The 21,734-nt window shown below is 37.7% G+C and overlaps 2 protein-coding genes across 51 annotated transcripts in view; one reads left to right on the top strand and one right to left on the bottom strand.

Moving 5' to 3' along the window:
- The window catches only part of KIAA0825, a 372,314-nt gene extending 356,799 nt beyond the window's left edge, over positions 1-15,515 (bottom strand). For 40 of the 50 annotated variants that reach the window (XR_011425684.1, XR_011425675.1, XR_011425673.1 and 37 more), the window contains exon 1: positions 15,365-15,480. The gene's annotated coding sequence lies outside the window, so the exon portion shown is untranslated. Of the gene's footprint in view, positions 1-15,364 lie in introns of all 50 variants that reach the window. The other 10 variants (XR_011425683.1, XR_011425670.1, XR_011425685.1 and 7 more) reach the window with 2 other exon arrangements.
- Positions 15,501-21,734, top strand: part of SLF1 (SMC5-SMC6 complex localization factor 1) — a 58,329-nt gene continuing 52,095 nt past the window's right edge. The window contains exon 1 of the mRNA XM_001504613.6: positions 15,501-15,636. The gene's annotated coding sequence lies outside the window, so the exon portion shown is untranslated. The remainder of the gene's footprint in view (positions 15,637-21,734) is intronic.

Here is a 21,734-nt window from a genome sequence, read left to right as displayed (position 1 = left end):
AGATGACCTGAGGAAAGAATCAGTGAATTTAAGATAGATGAATATAAATTACCCAATCTGAAGAACAGAGAGAAAAAAGAATTTTTTAAAATGAGGGATAAGGGATAGAAAAAAACATATGAAGAAATAAGGAACAAAAACATACCAAATTTGATGAAAAACATTAATCTATGCATCAAAGAAGTTCAATGAACCCCAAGTAGGACAAATATAAAGAGACTGATATCTAGACATAACATAATCAAACTACTGAAGGACAAAGACAAAGAGAAAATCTTAAAAGCAGCAAGAGAAAACTAACTCATCACACACAGGTGAGCATCAATGAAACAATGGAGGTCAGAAATCAGTGGAATGAGAAATTCAAAGTGCTGAAAGAACAAATTGTCCACCAAATTTCTACATCAAGAATAACCATCTTTTGGGGCTGGCCCCGTGGCCGAGCGGTTAAGTTCGCGCGCTCCGCTGCAGGCGGCCCAGTGTTTCGTTGGTTCCAATCCCGGGCGCGGACATGACACTGCTCATCAAACCACGCTGAGGCAGCGTCCCACATGCCACAACTAGAAGGACCCACAACAAAGAATATACAACTATGTACTGGGGGGCTTTGGGGAGAAAAAGGAAAAAATAAAATCTTTAAGAAAAAAAAAAAAAGAATAACTATCTTTTAAATGGAAGGCAAAATACAGCCATCACTTTTAAAACTGAAGATGAAATGAAAATTGAGAATTTGTTGCTAGTAGACCTGTCTTAAAGAAATACTAAAGGAAACCCTTCAAGCTGAAAGAAAATGACACTGGATGGTAACTTAAGTCCGGAGGAAGAAATAAAGAAATGGTAAAATGTGGGTTAATATAAAAGACTGTATAAAATATTATTTCATTTCATTTCATTAAATTCTTTAAAAGACATAGATTGCATATAACAATGTATTCGTTAGTTTATAACACAGAGATTTAATATATTTGACAATAATAGCAGAAAGAGGAGGAAGATATAGAACTAAATTGAAACAAAGTTTCTATATTATATCAAAATTAAATTGGCATTAACTAGCTAGTATTAAGCTGGTTGTGATAGATTAAGATGTAGATTGTATTCTCTAGAGCAAACACTAAGAAAATAACTTTTAAAAAGGTAAAGTTACACTAGAAATTAAAATGTGCATACACTAAAAATATTTATTTAATACAAAAGAAGGCAACCAAGGTAGAAGAATAAAAAAGACAAGGGTCACATAAAAACAAAGCAAAATGGAAAATGCAAACCCAACTATATCAATAAGTACATTAAATGTGAACGGTCTAAACACCTCAATAAAAAGGCAGAAATTGTAAGATTAGATAAAAAAGCAAGATCCAACCATGTGTCATCTATAAGAGACATATCTTACATTCAAAGACAAAAAATAGATTAAAAGTAAAAGGATGGAAAAAGACATGCTATACAAACAGTAACCGTAACAGAGCTGGAGTTACTGCACTAATGTTAAACAAAATAGGCTTTAAGAAACAGTACTTGAGAAAAATGAGATATTTTTAAATGACAGAAGGGTCCATACATCAGAAAGATATAATACTTATAAATGTATTTGCACTAAAACAAAGCACCAAAATCAATGAAGCAAAAAATGACAGAATTGAAAGAAGAAATAGACCATTTGACAATTATAGACAGATAGTTCAATACTCTGCTCTCAGCAATTGATAGAATTAAACAGAAAATCAGCAAGAGTAGAGAAGATCTGAATACTGTCAACCTACTCAACCTAACTCACATATATAGACTACTCCACTAATATAGACTACTCACATATATAGACTATTTCTTGTTGGCAGAATACACATTTTTTTCAAACGCTAAAAAAACATTTTCCAAAATACACTATATGCTAGGTCATAAAACAATCCGGAACAAATTTAAAAGGAATGAGATCATAAAAAGCATATTCCACAAGTACAAAAGAATTAAATTAGAAATCAATAGCAGAATAGAAAATATTTTTCACTGAATGACAGTGAAAACACAATGTGTCACATTTTATGGGATACATAAAAAGCAGTATTTAGAAGGAAATCTATAGCTTTAAACACATATCAGAAAAGAAGAAAGGTCTCAAATAGATAACTTAAGATTCGATCTTAGGACACTAGAAAAAAGAGCAAACCATATCCAAAGCCAAGAGAAGAAAGGCAACACAAAAGATTACAGCAGAAATAAATGAAATAGAAAAGAGAAAAGCACCAGCAAAAATAAAATCAAAAGTTGGTTCTTTGAAAAAGATCAACAAAATTGTAAACCCTTAGCTAGATTGATCAAGAAAAAAAAAAAAGACACAAATTACCAAAATCATGAATGAAAAAGATATCACTACTGACTATAGAAAAATTGAAAGGATTATAAGGTAACACAATGAACAACTTTATGCCAACAAAGCAGACACACAGATGAAATGGACACATTCTTAGAAGGACATAATTGACTAACACTGACTCAAGAAGAAATGCGAAAGTGAATAGACTTAAAGTAAGTAAAGATATTGAATTAGTAATTCAAAATCTTCCCACAAGGAAAAGCAAAGTGCCAAGGGCTTCACTGGTGAATTCTATAAAATAAAAAAATGAAATAATATCAACATTTCACAAACTCAGGAAACAGGAAAGAAACCTCCCTAACTCATTCTAGGATAACCAAGCCAAACAAACATAGCACAAGAAAATAAAAATGCAGACCAAATGCCTGTTTTAAAAACGATCTAAAATCAATTCCCTAACCTTCAAACTGAGGAAACTAGAAAAAGAAAAGCAAGCTAAACCCAAAATTGATTCCTTGAAAAGATGAACAAAATTGACAAACCTTTAGCTAGATGGAAAAAAAAGAAGACAGAGAGAGAAGACTCAATTACTAAAATCAGGAATGAAAGAGAGGACATTACTGACCTTACCAAAATAAAGATATTATATGGGGGATATTATAAACAATTGAATATCATCAAATTATATAACCTAGATGAAACAGACAAATTCCTAGAAAGACATAATGTACTGAAATAACTTAAAAAAGTTAAAAAAACATGAACAGACCTATAACAAGCAGATTGAATTAATAATCAAAAACTTTCCCACAAAGGGAAGCTTGGGCCAAATGGCTTCACTGGTGAATTCTACCAAAGATTTAAAGAATTAACTCCAATCCTTCACAAATTCTTCCATAAAACAGAAGAAAAGAGAATAATTTGCAACTCATTCTCTGAGGTTAGTATTACTCTGACACCAAAACTAGCAAAAACATTACAAGAAAAGAAAACTATAGACCAATATGCCTTATGAATATAGAGGCAAAAATACTTAACAAAATATTAGCAAACTGAATCCAGCAACATATAAAAAGAATTCTACACCATGACTAGGTGGGATTTATCCCAGGAATGTAAAGTTGAATCAATACAGAAAAATGAGTCAATGTAATATGCCTTATTAACAGAATAAAGGACAAAAACTATATGATGACCTAAATAGATGCAGAGAAGAATGCGTCAAAATCTAACACCCTTTTATGATAAAAACACTCAACAAACTACGAACAGAAGGGAACTTCATCAATCTGATAAAACACATCTACCAAAAACACTCACTTGACATCACACTTAATGGTAAAAGACTGAAAGCTTTGCTCTTAAGATCAGTAACAAGACAAGAATGTCTATTTCTACCACACCTATTTAACATTGTACTGGAGGTTCTAGCCAGGACAATTAGGCAAGAAAAGAAAAGAAAAGGCATCCAGATTGGAAAGGAAAAGTAAAACTATCTCTATTTGGAATTTCTAAGGAATTCTAAAACAAACAAACTCCCAAGCTTTTGGAGTTAATAAATACATTCAACAAAGTTGGCAGGATACAAGATTAATAAAAAATCAGTTGTATTTCTATATACTAGTACTTAACAATTTGAGAGTGAAATTAAGAAAACAATTCCATTTACGATAGCATCAAATAGAATAAAATATTTCGGGAAAAATTTAACAAAAGACCTGTCTACTGAAAACTACAAAACATCATTGAAAGAAACTGAATTAGCCCTAAATAAATGAAAAGTCTATGTTTATGGATTGAAATATTTAATATTGTTAAAGTGGCAATAGTTCCCAAATTAACCTATAGATTTAACGCAATCTCTATCAAAATTCCAGCTGCCTATTTTGCAGAAATTAACAAACTGATCTCAAATTTCATATCGAAATGCAAGGGTCCCAGAATAGCTAAAGCAATCTTGAAAAAGAACAAAGTTAGAGAACTCACATTTCCCATTTTTCAAAACTTACCACAGAGTTACAGTAATCAAGATTGTGTGATAAGATAGGCATTAAGGATAGACATGTAATCAATGGAATAAAATTGAGAGTCCAGAAATAAACCCATACAATATTCAATTGATTTTTGATGAGAGTTTCAAGGAAATTCAATAGGGAAAGATTAGTCTTTTCAAGAAATGTTGCTGAGACAACTGTATACTAACATGCTAAAGAATGAAGTTGGACTTCTTCATCAAAAGAGATACAAAAATTGGGGGCCGGCCCCGTGGCCGAGTGGTTAAGTTCGTGCACTCCGCTGCAGCGGCCCAGGGTTTTGCTTGTTTGGATCCTGGGCGTGGACATGGCACCCTCATCAGGCCACGTTGAGGTGGCGTCCCACATGCCAGGGACCTGCAACTAAGATATACAACTACGTACCAGGGGTATTTTGGGGAGATAAATCAGAAAAAAAAAAATACAAAAATTAACTCAAAATTGATCAAAGATCTAAATATAAGGACTAAAATGTTTAAAATTCTTAGAAGAAATCACAGGTGTAAATCTTCTTGACCTTAGATTATTCAATGGTTTCTTAGATAAAACACTAAAAGCAGAAGCCATATAAGAAAAAAATAGATAAATTGGACTTCATCAAAATTAAAACCATTTGTGCTTCAAAGGATACCATCAACAAAATGATGAAACAACTCATGGAATGGGAGAAAATCTCCAAATCAAACAACTGAGAAGAGGATAGTATCCCAGAATCTATAAAGAACTATTACAGCTCAACAATAACGACAATTCAATTTAAAAATGACAAAGGATTTGAATAGACATTTTCTCCAAAGAAAATATACAAATGGTCAATAAGAACATGAAATGATACTAAGCATCATTAATTATTAGATGAATGCAAATTGAGACTTCTCCATGAGATACTACTTCACCACTCCCTAGAATGGCTATAATCAAAAGACAGACAATAACACATGTTGGGGAGGATGTGGAGAGATTTAAACTCTCATACACTGCTAGTGGGAATGCAAAGCTCTCCCCATCCTCACACGGTCAGTGGAGATATTTCCTTTATAGCACTTTGCATTTTGTAACTATTTCTGTGATCTCTCCCACTAGACTGAAAGCACATGGAGACAGGGATTAGGTCTCTTTCCCTCATCCAAATATATCAGTTAGGGCACTGATTCTGTGCTATCTGCAATCATTGACTTGCTTACCTGTCTCAACCACTAGACCATCATCATCCTAGGACAAGGACTGTGCCTTCTTTATTTTTGCATCCCAGTACCTAGCATAGCGGTTGACACACGAGATATACAAGTTAAATAAGAGATCCCAAAGTGTGATACAAAATAGCACTTAACCGGGGGGAGCCCCAGTATTCTTTCAGGGGGTTGGCAAAGTCAAAACTATTTTCATAATAATAAGACATTATATGTCACTTTGCTAGGTTGACATTTGTACTAACTTTCTCTGTGTTAGAAGTCTGAAACCGTTCTCACTAGGCTAAAACCAAATGGTCCACAGAGCTGCATTCCTTCCTGAAGGCTCTTAGGACAATCTGTTGTTTCCTTGCTTTTAAAGGCTGCTCTCATTCCTTGGCTCCTGGCTCACTTCCTCCATTTTCTACCTAGCTATGTGGGTTGAGTCCTTTTCATATTGCCTCACTCTGAATTCCTCTTCTGCCTCCTTACACTTTCGAGAACCACTGTGATGACATTGAACCCATTTGGACAATCTGGGATAATCTCACTATCTTAAGGTAAACTGATTAGCAACTTTAATTCCCCTTTGCTATATGACATAACATATTCACAGGGTCCAGGGATTAGGATGTAGGCAGCTTTGAGGCATCTGCCTACCACAGTAGTCATATTTTTTCACCACCACACAGTTGGAATAAAAATAATGTTGGGTTCATTTAATAATGTCCTTGATGAGGCAGTAAAAATTAGTAATTTTATTAACTCAAGCTTTGAGTATACCACAGATTTTCTCAAAATTAACCAAATTGGGCTGTCATCTCAAGGAAAGACCATTAGAATCTATTTGTTGCCAATGATAAAACTAGAGCTTTCAAAGCAAAAATAAGAATTATGGAAAATTTGTATACTGTCAGATGGACAGTTTTCCCATTATTTTAACATTTTCCTGATGAAATTGCTGGTGATATTAATAAACGAAATTTTTTGATATTGTATAATGACATGTATTAAGATTTGAGAGATCAGCATACCTCAATGGGTCAATAGTTTCCATATGACCAATGCATTGCCTAACAAAAAATTATGTATTTATAAAAGATTCAGTCAAAGTGGAAGATGGATCAAGAGATTTTAAAATAATAGAGTATGAAAAGTTCATCGATATGGTTTCAGATTCTACATTGCAATTACATTTTAAGAAACTATCACTTGTTAAGTTCTGGTATAGGATCAAAGAAAAATATTCACAATTATCTGAAAAGGCCACTAAAACACTCCTTTTTTTTTCCAACTACATGTCTGTATGAGGGTGGACTTTGTTCACTTCAATCAGAACAGCATATTACAAGAGATTGAATGCAGAAGCAGATCTGAGAATTCAGCTCTCTTCTATTAAGCCAGACATTAAAGAGACTGCAAAGATATAAAACAATGCCACTCTTCCACTATAATTTTTGTTCTGGAAAATACAAGTTTTTTTAAAAAAATGTTATTTATGTTTACATGTAATGGCTTTATTATTGAATTAAATATTTTTCAAAATACTCAATTATAATTTATAACATAATAAATATACATAGATATAATTACGTACATAAAAACTCTTTGAGGGCATCAGTAATTTTTTAAGAGTGTAAAGGACTCCTGAAACCAAAAATTGGAGAACTGCTGAGTTAGAGAAAGGAGAAAGCCCCAGAAAGATCATGACCAGGTAAAGTTAACAAAAGAATGAGTGTAGGCAGCCTCAATGACACCAGGGTACAGAAAGCAACATAAAAACAGAGTCTAAAAGGAGGGCTCCATTTAAAACCAGTCCCACTCCCAAACTCCTTCCCAGTCCAATTTCTGAATAGCAGAGGACAGAGCTCACCATTGAGGAGCTAAAGTGCCCACAGGCATTTTTGAGGGCAGGTATGAATATATGCTTGAAAAGGAAAGAATGATATATTTTTAAAAATCATAAAGAATATGATGTGATTATACACAAAACTTGCATTTTAAAAGTGAAAAATATTTGGTGAGCTGAAGTCTAAAAAAGCAAGAAAAATGAGTAAAAGAATGTCATGACAATGAAACACAGAATAATATTCACTGGCATTAGTAAAAATTAAGACTTTATCAGTATAATGCTCCTCGAAAAGAGCTCTCATCACTCCTCAGTTTAAATCAAGTATACTCCAGACTTAAACTATTGAATTAGCTGTGTGCCCCAAAGGGCAAAGGGACAGTAAATTCAGGTGATGTGCATGGTTGCTGACTGCTAGAAACAACTACAGCTGTACAACCTTCCTGACACTCAATGGTCAGAGTCCCGGAGGAGCACTTTTCAGTAAATCTTAGGAAACAAAAAATGAAAGTGACAGAAAAGGACTATCATGTTAACCAACTGGAAAACAGAGTAATTAATTATGTGCCCTAAGCAGAGCAAACAGGAAGCCTTTTCCAGGAAGCATGATACAAAAGAAAGAGTTCTAAATTTAGATTCTTAAGAGGGAGCTGCTGGTTCAAGTCACATGTTTCCAGAGTTATCTGGGCAAGTCAGATGACCTCTTTAGTCCTCATTTCCTCATGTAAGATAAGGAAGTTAGTCTAAATCTCTTGCTTTACAATTCTACAGTGATTCACAGCAACAAACATTTTATATTCAAATCCTGAAGCCACACATATCTGAAACAAAAATGCAGGCTAGTACTCACCGAATTGATGGATCATGACCTGCCATTTGGAAAGCACTGAACTGAAGGATCTCTATGATTGTTTATCAAAAACAACAAAGGGGGGGGGGGGGCGGCGTAGAGACCTACACAGCTATAATACCTTGATTATTTTAACCACAAAGGTATCTTTGGTAAGAAGAGAAATGGACAGAAAACTGTGGATATGAGCATTACTTAGCTATTTAGGATTGTGACATTAATTGGCTACCTGAATTTAGAAATTTAGACAGCAGTTTGTGTTTAACTACCTAATGTCAAAAAATCAGTTGATTAGCTAATGTTTGCATTTTTCAATCGTTATTTGGAACAGATCTCTTGATTCCTTAACTGTTCTTTGGCTAAGAAAATTGTATTATAAAATATAAGAAGTTGTGAGTCTAAGAACATGTGCCTCAAATGTTAACGTCAATGTCTGGCAGCAGGGAACGCACTTTTCTCAGGGGAGGTGGGGACAGGCAGTAAAATTCAAGAGTTGGAATTCAAACATACTTGTAAATTATAGCATGTGACAACTGTTAATTATTTTTATTAATTGCTAACATTATATTGAGTACTGTGGCGACATGGGATTTCTCTAACAAATGACTTCGGATCATGGATTCCCCATCAGCCTGGTTGAAGCATTCTCAGAACAGTGCAGTGGTTTGAGATTCTTCTCCCCCTCCTCTCATTCCACCCCCCACCCCGCCCCCCACAGGTTGTCAGACCTGTATTGAGGCCCGAAGGCACTTCCCTCTTCCTCTTGTCCCTCTCCTTTATCCTTCACAGGCAGTTTCCCCAATAAACCTCCTGCACGTCTAATCCCCTCTTGGCATGTGCTCCTCTGGGAATTTGAGTGAACAAAGTGCTCACAAGACCAGCCACCATTTTAAAATCTATGCATCATTATTTCATTTAATCTTCACAAAAGCCCTATGAAGACATTATTACTATTCCCCTTTTTTTCTCTTTTTTTGGTGAGGAAGATTGGTTCTGAGTTTACATCGGGTTGCCAATCTTCCTCTTTGGCTTGAGGAAGACTGTCACTGAGCCAACACATGTGTCAATCTTTCTCTATTTTTTGTATATGAGATGCCACCATAGCATGGCTTGATGAGCAGTGTGTAGGTCCGTGCCCAGGATCCAAACCCGTGAACCCCGGCCACTGAAGTGGAGCATGTGAACTTAACCACTATGCAACCAGGCCAGCCCCACTATTCCCATCTTATAAATAAGAAAAAAAACACTCAAACTAGAAAAGTAACTTTCCAAGTCTCATACAACCAGTGATAGAGCTAGGATTTGAACTCAGGTCTGTTTGACTTCATAGTTGGAGCCACAGACCTCTTTTAAAGCAATTAGACTTTATTTAAACGATAACAAAAACTAGGCAGATGCCTCTGTAAGCTTTCACACATTATTACATTTAATCCTAACAAATCTGCAAAACTGATATTACCATTTTACAGATGAAGAAATAGGGGCTGAAGGAATTCAAGTAACTTCTTTGAGATCATATTATATAAGATCATGAGTTTGAGCTCACATCAGGTCTTCTTAGAATTCACCTGTTTTGCCTAATTAGTCAAAGTGACAATTGTCTTTTTTTCAGTTTTAGATAATTTTCTTGAGAATTTTATTCAGCAAAGAATTCCCCAAATAATTTAAACAGCTATGTATGTTCATTCTCTCTCTCTATGGGTGTGTGTGTATACATAGATATTATAGATACCAACTAGCTACTTAGATTATTTCCTAAATTCCTAAATATTTCCTAGTGAGCCACCTCTCTCCTCTACTTGTATTTTAACCAAAGTTTACAGGGAAATAGCTGGAGCACTGTTCAAAAATCCTGTCTCCAAAAAATACATCAGCAGTTGAGGCAGGAAGGCGGTATTCTCCTCTCAAATCCTGAGGCTTTTTAATATAATTATGCTGACTTCTGCTTTTGCCACCTTACTCAACTAGTCTTTGAGTTCACCACTCAAACCTTCCCCTAACCAGAGTCACCTGATGAGATGAGTCAGAAACCTGCAGAATCATCATTTCTAATAACTAAACTCTGGTTGTTTCCGAGCCCTAAAAGGATGTGTCTTGCAGTAGTGTGTATTATGACTGGCAGAGCCGGATGTTGAGCAGCCTGGAAGTAAGTTAGCAGTATTCAAACACTGGAGGGGGATGGGTTTTTGTTTTTGTGCGTTTTGTTTTGTTTTGCTGTAGAGAAGGCATAGAAGGTCAAGGAGCAGAAGTGGGAGATCCTGGGGGACCTGGGCCATGCAGGTCAGGAAGGGGAGGCAGAGCCAGGTCTGGCCCCACCATGGTGGTTGTGGTAGGGGTCCTGGAGCCACTCCAGGGAGGGAAGAGCTCAAAGGTCCCCTACCCAGTCCACCCTGTGACTGCAGATGTGGAAACTACGGCTGAGAAAGGGGCAGGTGGTTGCTCAGGGTCACAGACATCAGAAAGGGGTAGGAGCCACGGAGGAGACAACAGGGATAGGCAGGAAGACCTCTTAGTTCAAGGGAGCCCTCTGCCATCACTGCCTGGTGGCAGCACCCAGCCCCTACCTATAGGAACAATGTACTTGTGGACCAGTCACCATATGAGTCCATATGCCCTCAGGGTGGAGGCCCAGGAACAGGGGGCTAGACAGCCCCTCAGAGCCCCCTCCCACCTCTGGGACAGCCTGAGCCCTGAGTCACAGCTATCAGTTCACTAGGAGAGGAATGCTCCCAGCCAGGAGGGGAAGCTGGGGATGTCAAAGGGCAAGTGCTGGACTGAGCCTGGAGTGGGATTACGGGCAATTTTTCATCTTTCTTTTTCTTTTTGGCTTATGTGTATATTCTTATATTTCTTTAACAAATAGGTATTACTTTCTTAACAAAGAAATCAAATACCAACCCTACCCTCCACCGGCTCCTGGTTATACACACAAATCACTGCTTATTGTGAAAAGCCTAACATCTTTAAGATGACCACACTGTTAACCACAGCTTGCCCAGAACTCAACTTTACCCTTTTTACCTTTGTTACTAGCCTTCACTATCCTATATATCCAAAGTGAAGTAGTCATTATTCTCTTCTCTGTCACTTTTGCATCCTCCAGTGAAACATTCTTCCCTCTTGGCCCTCTGCCCAAATCCTCACATCCTTTAAGACCCAAACTCAGCATTACCTTCTTCATGATGTCTTTCCTCTTTTGTCCTCCTGGAAGCAAAATTTTTTCTCTGTGTTCCCATTATGATTTATGTTCAATGATAGTATGTAAATTGTCCTTTCTAATAACTATTTGTGTATAAAACTTTACCTTTCCTGATAGACTATAAGTGAAAAGATTCTTCACCTTTCACTAATTTATAAAGCATTTTTATATTCACCAATCTTCTTCTATTCTCACAAGATTGGGGGGAAAGACAATATTTATTTAATGGCAACTGTGTATCAGGCAGCATGTGTGAGGCTTTATATATTTCATCTCACTTAACCCTCAAAGCAATCTTGTGGATCCATTTTACATATGAAAACATAAGCTCACAAAGGTTCAGTACTTATTAGGGTCATAAGCTGGCAAAAAGCATGATAGGTTTTTTTTTTTGGTGAGGAAGATTCTCCCTGAGTTAACATCTGTGTCAGTCTTCCCCTATTTTGCATATGGGTCACTGCTACAGCATGGCTGATGAATGGTGTAGGTCTGTGCCCAGGATCTAAACCCACGAACTTGGGCTGCCAAAGCGGAGCATGCTGAATTTAACCACTACACCAAAGATTTTTTTAACTCTGGTCTTGTTCTTTCCATTACAAAAACACGATTGTACATCTACCAATGTAGAAGACACCAATACATGTAAAACTCTAATCGTGAAGGCCTTCTAGCACACTGGAACTGCTATATTTAGATAATACTTGGGAGTCAACTAAAATCAGAGGATTTTAGAGCTAGAAGGGACCTTATAGATCATGTAGTCCAACCCTATGTTATAGATGAGAAATATGATCCTCAGAAATAAATTGCCCTGTGTATACAGGTAGTTAGTAGATGAACCAGGATTAAAATCCAAGAAGAGGTGTATGGCAAAGAGGTTAAGATGATGGACTCTAAAGTCAGTGTTGGTTCAAATCATAGCTCTGGTATTTAATGACTGTGTGTAACCAAGGATGCTTTACAAAGCTTATCTTTGTTTCAGTTTTCTCCTCTGTAAAAGGATAATACTTACCCTATAGTACTGTGAGGCCTAAACCTAGCACTATACACAGAGAGTAAGTAACAATAAATATTAGACATTCTCTTATCTCCTATTTCACTGTCCAGTCGTCTTTGCAGGATACCACATTGCCTTTTCTGGATGAATGTGGAGTGGACATTACATTTAAAGGTCAAAGTGAGTAAATAAGTATGCATCTATTTACGTGGTAAGTCCCTTTTTAAAAAACACATATACAAGGGGCTGGCCCTGTGGCCTAGTGGGTATGTTTGGTGTGCTTCACTTCAGTGGCGCAGTTTTGCAGGTTCAGATCCTGGGTGTGGACCTACACCACTTGTCAGCCATGCTGTGGTGATGGCCCATATATAAAGTGGAGGAAGACTGGCATAGCTGTTAGCTCAGGGATAATCTTCCTCAGCAAAAACCAAAAAAACACATGTAGCAATATTTCTCTGTGGATAAATAACATTTTAAAAAGGAATTATTCGTTCAATAAATGTTTATTGAGCCCCTTACTACACTCCAGGCACAATGCCAGATGCTGGGTATGAGATAGTGAACAAAACAGATGTAATCTCAACCTTCATAAGCACTGAAATTTGATTGAAACAAAATATCCCTGAGATCTACCTGTGAGATATGCAAACATCTTTCACACAGTCAAGTCAATACAATGTAATGAAATGCATATTAGTATTTGAGACTAGCTGTACATATATACTTGTGTCTTTCTGTAAAACAGGATATCCTTTAGAATTAGTTTTTATGTCGCTTCTAGTATTGGTCATTTCAACTAGATTTTAGTAAATTCTCTGACAAGCAGGCTATTTCTACTTCTCTACATAAAACAGAATATTGGAGTGGGTAGGTTTATTTAAGCACACTTCCTTAAAATGTGTGATAATCACCATCTGTCTGAGGGTTATATGAATGGAATAGAACAGTTTTGCTAATAACCAGTAAGTAATAACAATTCCTTACAGGGCATTACAAAGTTCAGTTTTATGGATTTGTGCTCATTCACTCATTTTCTCTTTCTCCACACACACAAATATATATATGTATGTAAATGTGTGTGTGTGAAAAGCCTCCTAAAGAGATAGCTGATACTCTGGACTTAGAGTCACTAATATACTGATGGTCTCTAGATTGCTTGTATCTGTTTGAGTTAGAATGATAAAACTGGCCAAGGATCACCATAAAAGAGAAATTAGATTATTCCTATGTCAAAATTACCTTACACGTGATTTCTTAAATCCCTAACACATTCCTTAATCCTTAAACATTAACCTAAGGAATTAATTCCTTAACATATTCCTTAAATCTCCTTATACTCAAGTTTTGCTATCCATTTGGTTTCTGAATGTGACATACTATCTATCCAATTTTACCCGAGAGTGAAAAGAATGATTCTGTTGTGGCTATTTATGAGAAGTATAAAGCACAGTAAAAAGAGCCTGAGTTTGGAGTCAGGTAGACTGGGTTCAAATCTCAATTGTGCCATTTAATTGTATAATCTGTGCGAATGTCTTCAAGTCTCAGTACAAAATGCTTGCAAAATCGGATAATATGATTTTTCTTGTAGAATTGTGGTAAGTTTAAGAAAAATAATAAATGTAAAGTGCCTAGCAGGCAGTAGCTATCTGTGGTTAGTGGTTAGTATTAGTGGTTGGCCATTTTAATTTGAAAGAAGATATCACAAATCAAGAGCAATGATAAAAAAAAAAATCAGTCTGTGTAAAAACTAGTTCCTATATAGAAACATGTAAATTCCCTTCAATTATTTACAATCCTTTCAACTCGACAAATAAAGAAAAAGCACAAGGTTCAAAAAAATGGCAAAGTCGGGACCAAATGAGATTATAAAAGTTAGTTGAATTATTAACAAGGAGATTAGAAGATCAACGTGCCGTCCTAAACACGTTTGCCTTACTCTCCAAAGGTAGCATCAGGGGCCTTGAAAAAACATACTGCATTTGTCTTTATGGTCGAGTAAGCCCTAGAACTCTTTTTGGAACTGGTGGTTTTGAAAAAAAATCAATCAGCTACCTTCTACGGGAAAGAAGGATGATTATTCAAATATAAGGTGGTGAGTGAAAACTACTTACCTGAAGAAACTGCACTACTCAAGAAAGAAGTAGCTAAGGTTCGCTACATCACATCTTTCAAATCTTTGGCGGAATGAGCGCCTTTCTGGCTACCTCAGACCTCCATCCAAAATTCTCCTGAATCCGTCATTACTGAGGAAGCCTGGAGCACAAGAGGGGCACTCCTTTCTGAAAGCACACCTACTTCCCGATCACTGGTTTCCAAACGGTAAACACGTGTATCTAAAAGCCCATGCATGAAATTTTAAGCTTGTTTTCATATCTCATTACCTCATAGCAGCCAGGAAAACAAAGACCATTCTCACCCAACTCAAACTGCGGGGGTAGTGTGGAATTAAGTCTAAATCGGGAACGTCCCCCCTCACCCCACTTCCAAAATGTTTGTAAACGGTGTCCACTTTGGCCGACTGCCTGCCTCCCAGGCCACTGCCTCCCAGGGCAATGGGAACAGTACTCAGAAAAAGAACGGTAAAGCAGCTGTGGAGAATCAAGGGTGACCAAACCGTGCCGATGGGAGAATAAAGGCACTCCTGGATCATTGGTAGGGAGACTCGGTACTCAACCGAGTGCGGTACTCTGTGTCTTCGGCCTCGCCCAGGGACACGCGGGGACCCGAGCGCGAGTTCCAAGTTGGAGGTGGATGTGGCGAGCGGAGCAGACGGTAAACCAGGATCCCGGGGCCTTCTCCAGCAGCACAGAGGGTCCAGCGCCACAGGGCTGGATGGGGACGACTCTTGCTTCAACCCTTTCCCGCTCACTTCTTGGTCCGGCAAAGACGCTGCACGGAGCCCCGGCCGGTCGGAAATATCAGGCCCAGGAGGCAATCCAGAAAAATCACTTACCAGTCTCCCGCCTCCGGCGCGGATCTAGCAGTAGCTTGGCCCGCCGGCCAGAATCCCGCGGGCCACCCTCTCAGGCTACCCTGACGACGGCTCGAGAGCGTCACTGACAACCACCCGGAAGTGGTACAATAGCTTCCGGGGCGGCCGAGCGCGCGGCGGGAAATTATTTCCCAGAGCCCGGATTAGTGAAGCAGCGAGTGCTGCAGCGGCAGTCGTCTCCCCTGTCATCACAGCCACCCGAAGGAAGCGGCCCAGACACTCCGTCCGGGAAGGTAAAGGACCTCAGTTCAGAAGACACAGTGTACCCTGACTCTCTGGGGATGTTTCCTCCGTGTCCCCGAAGTTTCTGCGGCTCCCGGCTGTGAGGCCGGGCAGGGGCTGGGGTGAGCGGCGGCGGTGCCTGCCCCTGGCGCTTTCCGCAGCCGCCGTTCGTTCCCGCTCGCCCGGACTCGCAGCGCTCGGCGCCCGCGTCGGTGGGCTGCGGCCGCAGACCCCGCCCCGCCCTGCCGTGCCGGCGCCGCCGCCGCGAGGACGGCCACGGGCGCCTCTCTGCAGTGCGGGCTGAGCCGCGTCCCCCGCCTCCTGCTTGCGCAGCTCCGCCGCTCGGTTCCCTGCAGGAAGGCGCTAGGCCGCCCGCGTCTCTCGTTTCCATAGAACCGACTGGGACGCTTCTCCGAGTCCCAGATTCTTGGCTGCTTTCCATAATTTAGCGTCAGTGCAGGTGGCTGGGATCCCCCAGCCCACCTTCCAGTGACGAGGGAAATGGTGTCATCCTTGTCTCCCTAGTAGAATTTTTTCAACGTATCCAAATGGTAATGAACATATCGCTTCTGCTACGTAGGCCTTTAAACATGCATACACAAACACACACACGTTTCCCCAAAGGGAAGGTCTGTGTTCCTGGGGATTATAATATCTAGAAGGCTGGGAACAAGACTAAGTGGTTATCCTTAGATTTCTTCCATTCCCGAAGCCTCTGATTAAATATTGACAAAAAGATCTACCTCGGGTACTCCATATCAGGATTTGACCCAGAAATTAGATGGAGCTTGATTTAGGAAGCGCCAAGCTCTTTTTTGGCGAATGACTATCCTATACCAAAACAACAACAACAATTTCCGCTGAGACATTAGGAATGAAAATTTAAACTGAAGTTATGGTATACGTGTGACAGACACGGCACCTTGTGTGATATTGCGCCTTTTTGGCTTATGTTGTTACGTTATGCCTCAATTCCTAGAAGTATCTATTCATGTGCAAGGTGTTCCCATTTTAGAAAAGTTTGTCTAACCTGTATTGCGGATGCTGAGTACATAAGTTGATAGTTTGGGATGGTTTTTTATGAGGGAGTTAATTTGATTATGTCTAAGTCAACTCAGAGTGTATTCTTAATTTAAATGAACTAAGACATTTAAATACTTGAATGTATATACATTTTTATTGTAAAGACGATTAGCCTTCAATCAGCCTTAATGCAATTAAGCCCCTATTAGATTTGTTTTCTAAATCTAGATTTTCTTTTTGCCTTATTCAGCTTAAGTGAAGTTCAATTATATAATTTAATATTTTCTTTCTTTCCCAAAGCAGAAAGCATAAATCATGTGAAACAGTCTTTGAAAAGGTGGTCAAATGTGGTTACTTTCATAATCAAAATTCAAAACACTTAAGATTTCATAATAGATATTAATAATTTCTATAAGGGTCCAAAAAGGTTGGTTTTTAGAAAACCGATAGTATAGCTTTACTTTCCTGATTAATTATTTTAAGACAGAGTCTTTTCACTATTTAAACAAAACATTTTTTTAAACAAAACCTACAATTCTATATAGGCTCTGAATAATAAAACCTAAAAAAAAGGGAAGAACCTTGTTTCTCAAAAATATAACTAAAATGGAATATTATCTGTTATTCTTGTAATTGATTCTCCTTAAATATGCTAATGGAAAATATGTGTTCTAAAATGTACTATATACTATTTCTCATCTTCTAAGGATGTCTTACTGTTTGAAAGTAAAATAGCCCTGAAACTTTTAAGTTCTCTTAGTTTTTACTTTCTTTATATCGAAATTACTTTGAAATAAAAAATATTCAGTTTTGTTATTTTTGATGAAGAAAAGCCCATATGAATTAGTGTAGTGGTTAATACCAGCTCCAAGAGGAAAATAATGAAAACTTTCTTTTTCATAAGAAAAAAAGTCACTCTTTAGATTGTTCCTAGAAATGCTTTGAAATTTTAGACATTAGTGTTATTTTTCTGAAGTTAATTTAAATTATGTTTAAATATTTTCAGTGATATTGCTGATCTAAATGTCTCCCTACCTTCACAGTAGATTCCTTTTCATGCAATGTATTTTTCTCTTGCACTAGCCGAGAATAGATTGGTTTGTAAAATTGCAATGTGGTTAAAGGTGTTAGACTAAATTCTGAAATTTAAGTCATAATGGTATTGTAGAAAGGCACATAGTTTTTGTGGAAACAGATTTGGTTTCAGCATTTACTAACTGTGTACCTTTGAGTTAGTTTCTTTTTTTTTGCTGGGAAAGATTCACCCTTAACATCTGTTGGCAATCTTCCTCTCACTCTTTTTTTCCCCATCCCCAAAATATACATAGTTGTATATTCTAGTTGCAGGTGCTTCTAGTTCTTTTACATGAGCTGCCACCAACGCATGGCTACTGACAGGGGAGTGGTGTGGTTCTGTGCCCAGGAACCAAACCTGGACTGCCAAAGGGGAGCATGCTGAACTTTAATCACTAGGCCATCAGGGCTGGCTCTTGAGTTAGTTTCTTAATCTCTCCGATTCCCCTATATCCTCATCCGTATTAGAAGAGTACACAGCACTTACATTGTCAGGAAGGAAAGAAACTAACATTTATGACGTGTACAGACCACAGTTGGTCCTCAATAAAAATGAAATCCTGCTTGTTCAGTGTTAGGCCTTTTGCTCCCACTAAGTGAAACAAAGTTCCTAGGGTACTAAGGATAAAAGGGCCCTTTTATCCCTAAAAGTAGCGTCTGTAGTCCATCCTGTGCCTTGTACAGTACTGGATAGATTGGGCATCTTTGTAGAGCCTCTTAGACTCTCATTTCTTCCTCACCACAGTCACTTCTCCACTTCCTCCCTCTACTGCTAAATTTGCCATCAAAGAGACCGATTATCACTGCTCCTTTCACAAATAATGCCATTGAAGTAAGAACATCCTTCAAGTCTCACTTCTGGAGACCTCAGTCAGATAATTAATTTACGTGTACACACACACACATCCCATATCTTTGAAGGATGGGGCAAGAAACACACTACATCTTTAAAAAAAAAAAATTCCAAAGGCCAACTGAATGAAATTAAGCCAAAGGCCTAATTTGGCTCCTAGGCCAAGAGGGTACAGAATTACTAAATTCCTCTGATGTTACAGCATTCAGAGCCAAACAGTATTTTACTCACACAGTATAAGTACTGTGATTTGTGTCTCCCTTTTGCAATATTGGTTAACACGAGATCTAACACTTTAACTGACCCTTTTCAGTTTTAGCTCTTAATTTGCTTTGTCAGTTAAATAAGATAAGAGATCATGAAAATCTTTCAAACTCTTTCATTCAAAGCAGCAATATTGATTATACTCAAGGTTTGGTATATCCTTTCCAGAAGGTGGAAGTTTTAAACGTGATTTTCCTTAGTAGGTTTAAAATCAAAATAGTTCTCTAGGATAACACACATTAAGAAGCCACTAGTTTTCAAACCTTTTGGCCCTAAAACCATGAAGAATATTCAGTGGCATGAAAAAATGATCATGATACAGTTTTACATAAAAATTAAGATACAGAACTATATAGTATCTAATTTTGTTTTATATATGTATTTCACACACATACATAAAACCTTCAAGTTAAACCCCTCTGCAGGCCCCCAAATGTTAAGTGGTATTGCAGGGTGAAGGAATTAGAGATTATTTTAATCTGTATATACTTTGTAGTATTTTTCAAATTTTCTATAATCATGTGTTAATTAAAATTAAAAGATCAGTAAAAGTTATTTGGGGGGAAATTTTGAGTTCTTTTTGAGTTCTTAAATGCAAATATATAAATCAAACTTTTAATTAATCCCTTAACTTAGTTAATAGCATACAATCTATACAGTGCATTATATTCTCAAAATTCTGTAACATGCTGTGGCTGGTCATAAAAGAAATGGTAATGCAGAGTAGGAAAGGCTTATCCTTATTTTCCTACTGCAGACCTCTCTAAGCATCCCTGCCCCTCTTTTCTACAGTGCTCTCCTCTTTCACCCAACTGTTATACCCTGCTCTTTCATCCTCTCTCCTGAAGCACACCTTTGTATTCATAGCTGTATTCCTGCCTCCACTTTTCTGTGAGTTCTCTTTTCAACATATTCTAGCTGTGTATCATATTCTTCAGACATTCCAACTATGTGTCATATTGTAAAGAATTTGTAGGACATAAAAAGTTAGTGGATAATAAAATCTTAATTATGATGATGAGTGCTATAGGTTCATTTGCATGTCTAACTGGCACCAACTGCAAAGGAATTTCAAACATCAGGGATAGGCCCATGTGGGAGATATTTTGGGAAAGTCCACACCACAGAGACAGTTGCTTGCTGTGCATAAATGCCAGCTCTGTTCACAATCATTATCTCCTTAGTTGTGTCTATTATGTGGTTCAAGGTAAGTAACTAGATTTTTTTTAATTACTACAAATTTAAAAAAATTACTACAAAAGTATTTTTTGTAGCCAAGAATCTAGTATATAATTTTTAGTTTTGGGGCAGTAAAGATAAAACATTTAACTGTTAAAAATAAATGCTGTCTTTTTTTGTTTTCCTTTTGTTGTATTAGGATCGTATCTTCTGTGTGAATGCTTGAAGGACCACCCCCTATAAGTTCTAGAAAAATCTATAATTTCCCTAGAAGTACTACTGGTACAATTACGTTGCAGTATATTTACTTTCTTTCTTGTGCTGGAAGAGTCCTAGAAGTTAGCCCTTGGTCTTCCATACCTCAGAACAGATCACCTACACGAAACTTGACCTTGCTTTTTTAAGGACTTTGAATTAATTGTCTGGGTCACTGACAGGTATTACACCAGTTTTGTATAGCGCTCTCTTTGGGTTCATTGGCATATCAGGCTTTTGCTTATTTCTTAATCTTGCAGGGTCATGGGAAGAACCATTAAACCACTAATGTTATAAATATAAATAAATCTATTTGTATATCTGTATATATCTATGTGTATTCCTACATAGATACCAGTTTTCCTGTGTAACTATATGAATTAGATCTGATCTAGGCTATTAGTTTGTCATATGATGTAGTATTAAAAAGCATTGCTAAATGTATTGTAAACTCTGTTGCTTCAACTAGATCATTTTATTATGGGAAGCTATTTTAGATTAGGTTAATGGAATTTGCTCTTTAAAAAACTGTGCTATGGGGCTGGCCCGGTGGTGCAGCGGTTAAGTGCACACATTCCGATTTGACGGCCCAGGGTTCGCTGGTTCGGATCCTGGGTGGGGACATGGCATGGCTTGGCAAGCCATGCTGTGGCAGGCGTCCCACATATAAAGTAGAGGAGTATGGGCATGGATGTTAGCTCAGGGCCAGTCTTCCTCAGCAAAAAAGTAGAGGATTGGTGGCAGATGTTAGCTCAGGGCTAATCTTCCTCAAAAAACAAACAAAAACTCTGCTAGTTATTGTGTGCCATCACTGGGATTCACAATTCTGTGAAAGTTTAGCTAATAGCCCACTTTTTCTGGTAAATGTGTGAGTAAATGTTGTGTATTCTGATTTGTTTTTTAACATTTATATTTGCATAATGTTTGAATCAGGACATCCTGTTTTTTCACCTGTTATTTCTTACTTCCTTTTCCTCTTTGCTTGTTTAATTTCAGTGTCATATTTAATTGTTTTTCAAAGAAAAGAAACTGCTTTAAAAAGACTTTTCTGATTTCTACTATTAAGCACAGTTGGTGCTGTTTTCATTTTATTGTGGATTCTTGGCTTTGACAGAAAATACTGTTAAATATACAAAGTGGATATATTTATTCCATTATAAAGACAATATGATTGAGATGAAAACTTTTCATTATACACTGACTCTAGTAAGTCCAAACTGTTTAATGATTTATACATCAAACCAGAATATGTTAAAATGTCGCGTTGTTGAGGCTGGCCCAGTGGTGCAGTGGTTAAGTGCGCACGTTCCGCTTCTTGGCGGCCTGGGGTTCGCCGGTTCGGATCCTGGGTGCAGACGTGGCACTGCTTGGCAAAAGCCATGCTGTGGTAGGCATCCCACATATAAATAGAGGAAGATGGGCATGGATGTTAGCTCAGGGCCAGTCTTCCTCAGCAAAAAG

This window comes from Equus caballus, chromosome 14, assembly GCF_041296265.1.
Source record: "Equus caballus isolate H_3958 breed thoroughbred chromosome 14, TB-T2T, whole genome shotgun sequence".
Classification (NCBI taxonomy): domain Eukaryota; kingdom Metazoa; phylum Chordata; class Mammalia; order Perissodactyla; family Equidae; genus Equus; species Equus caballus.
This window is presented reverse-complemented; position numbering and strand designations above follow the sequence as displayed.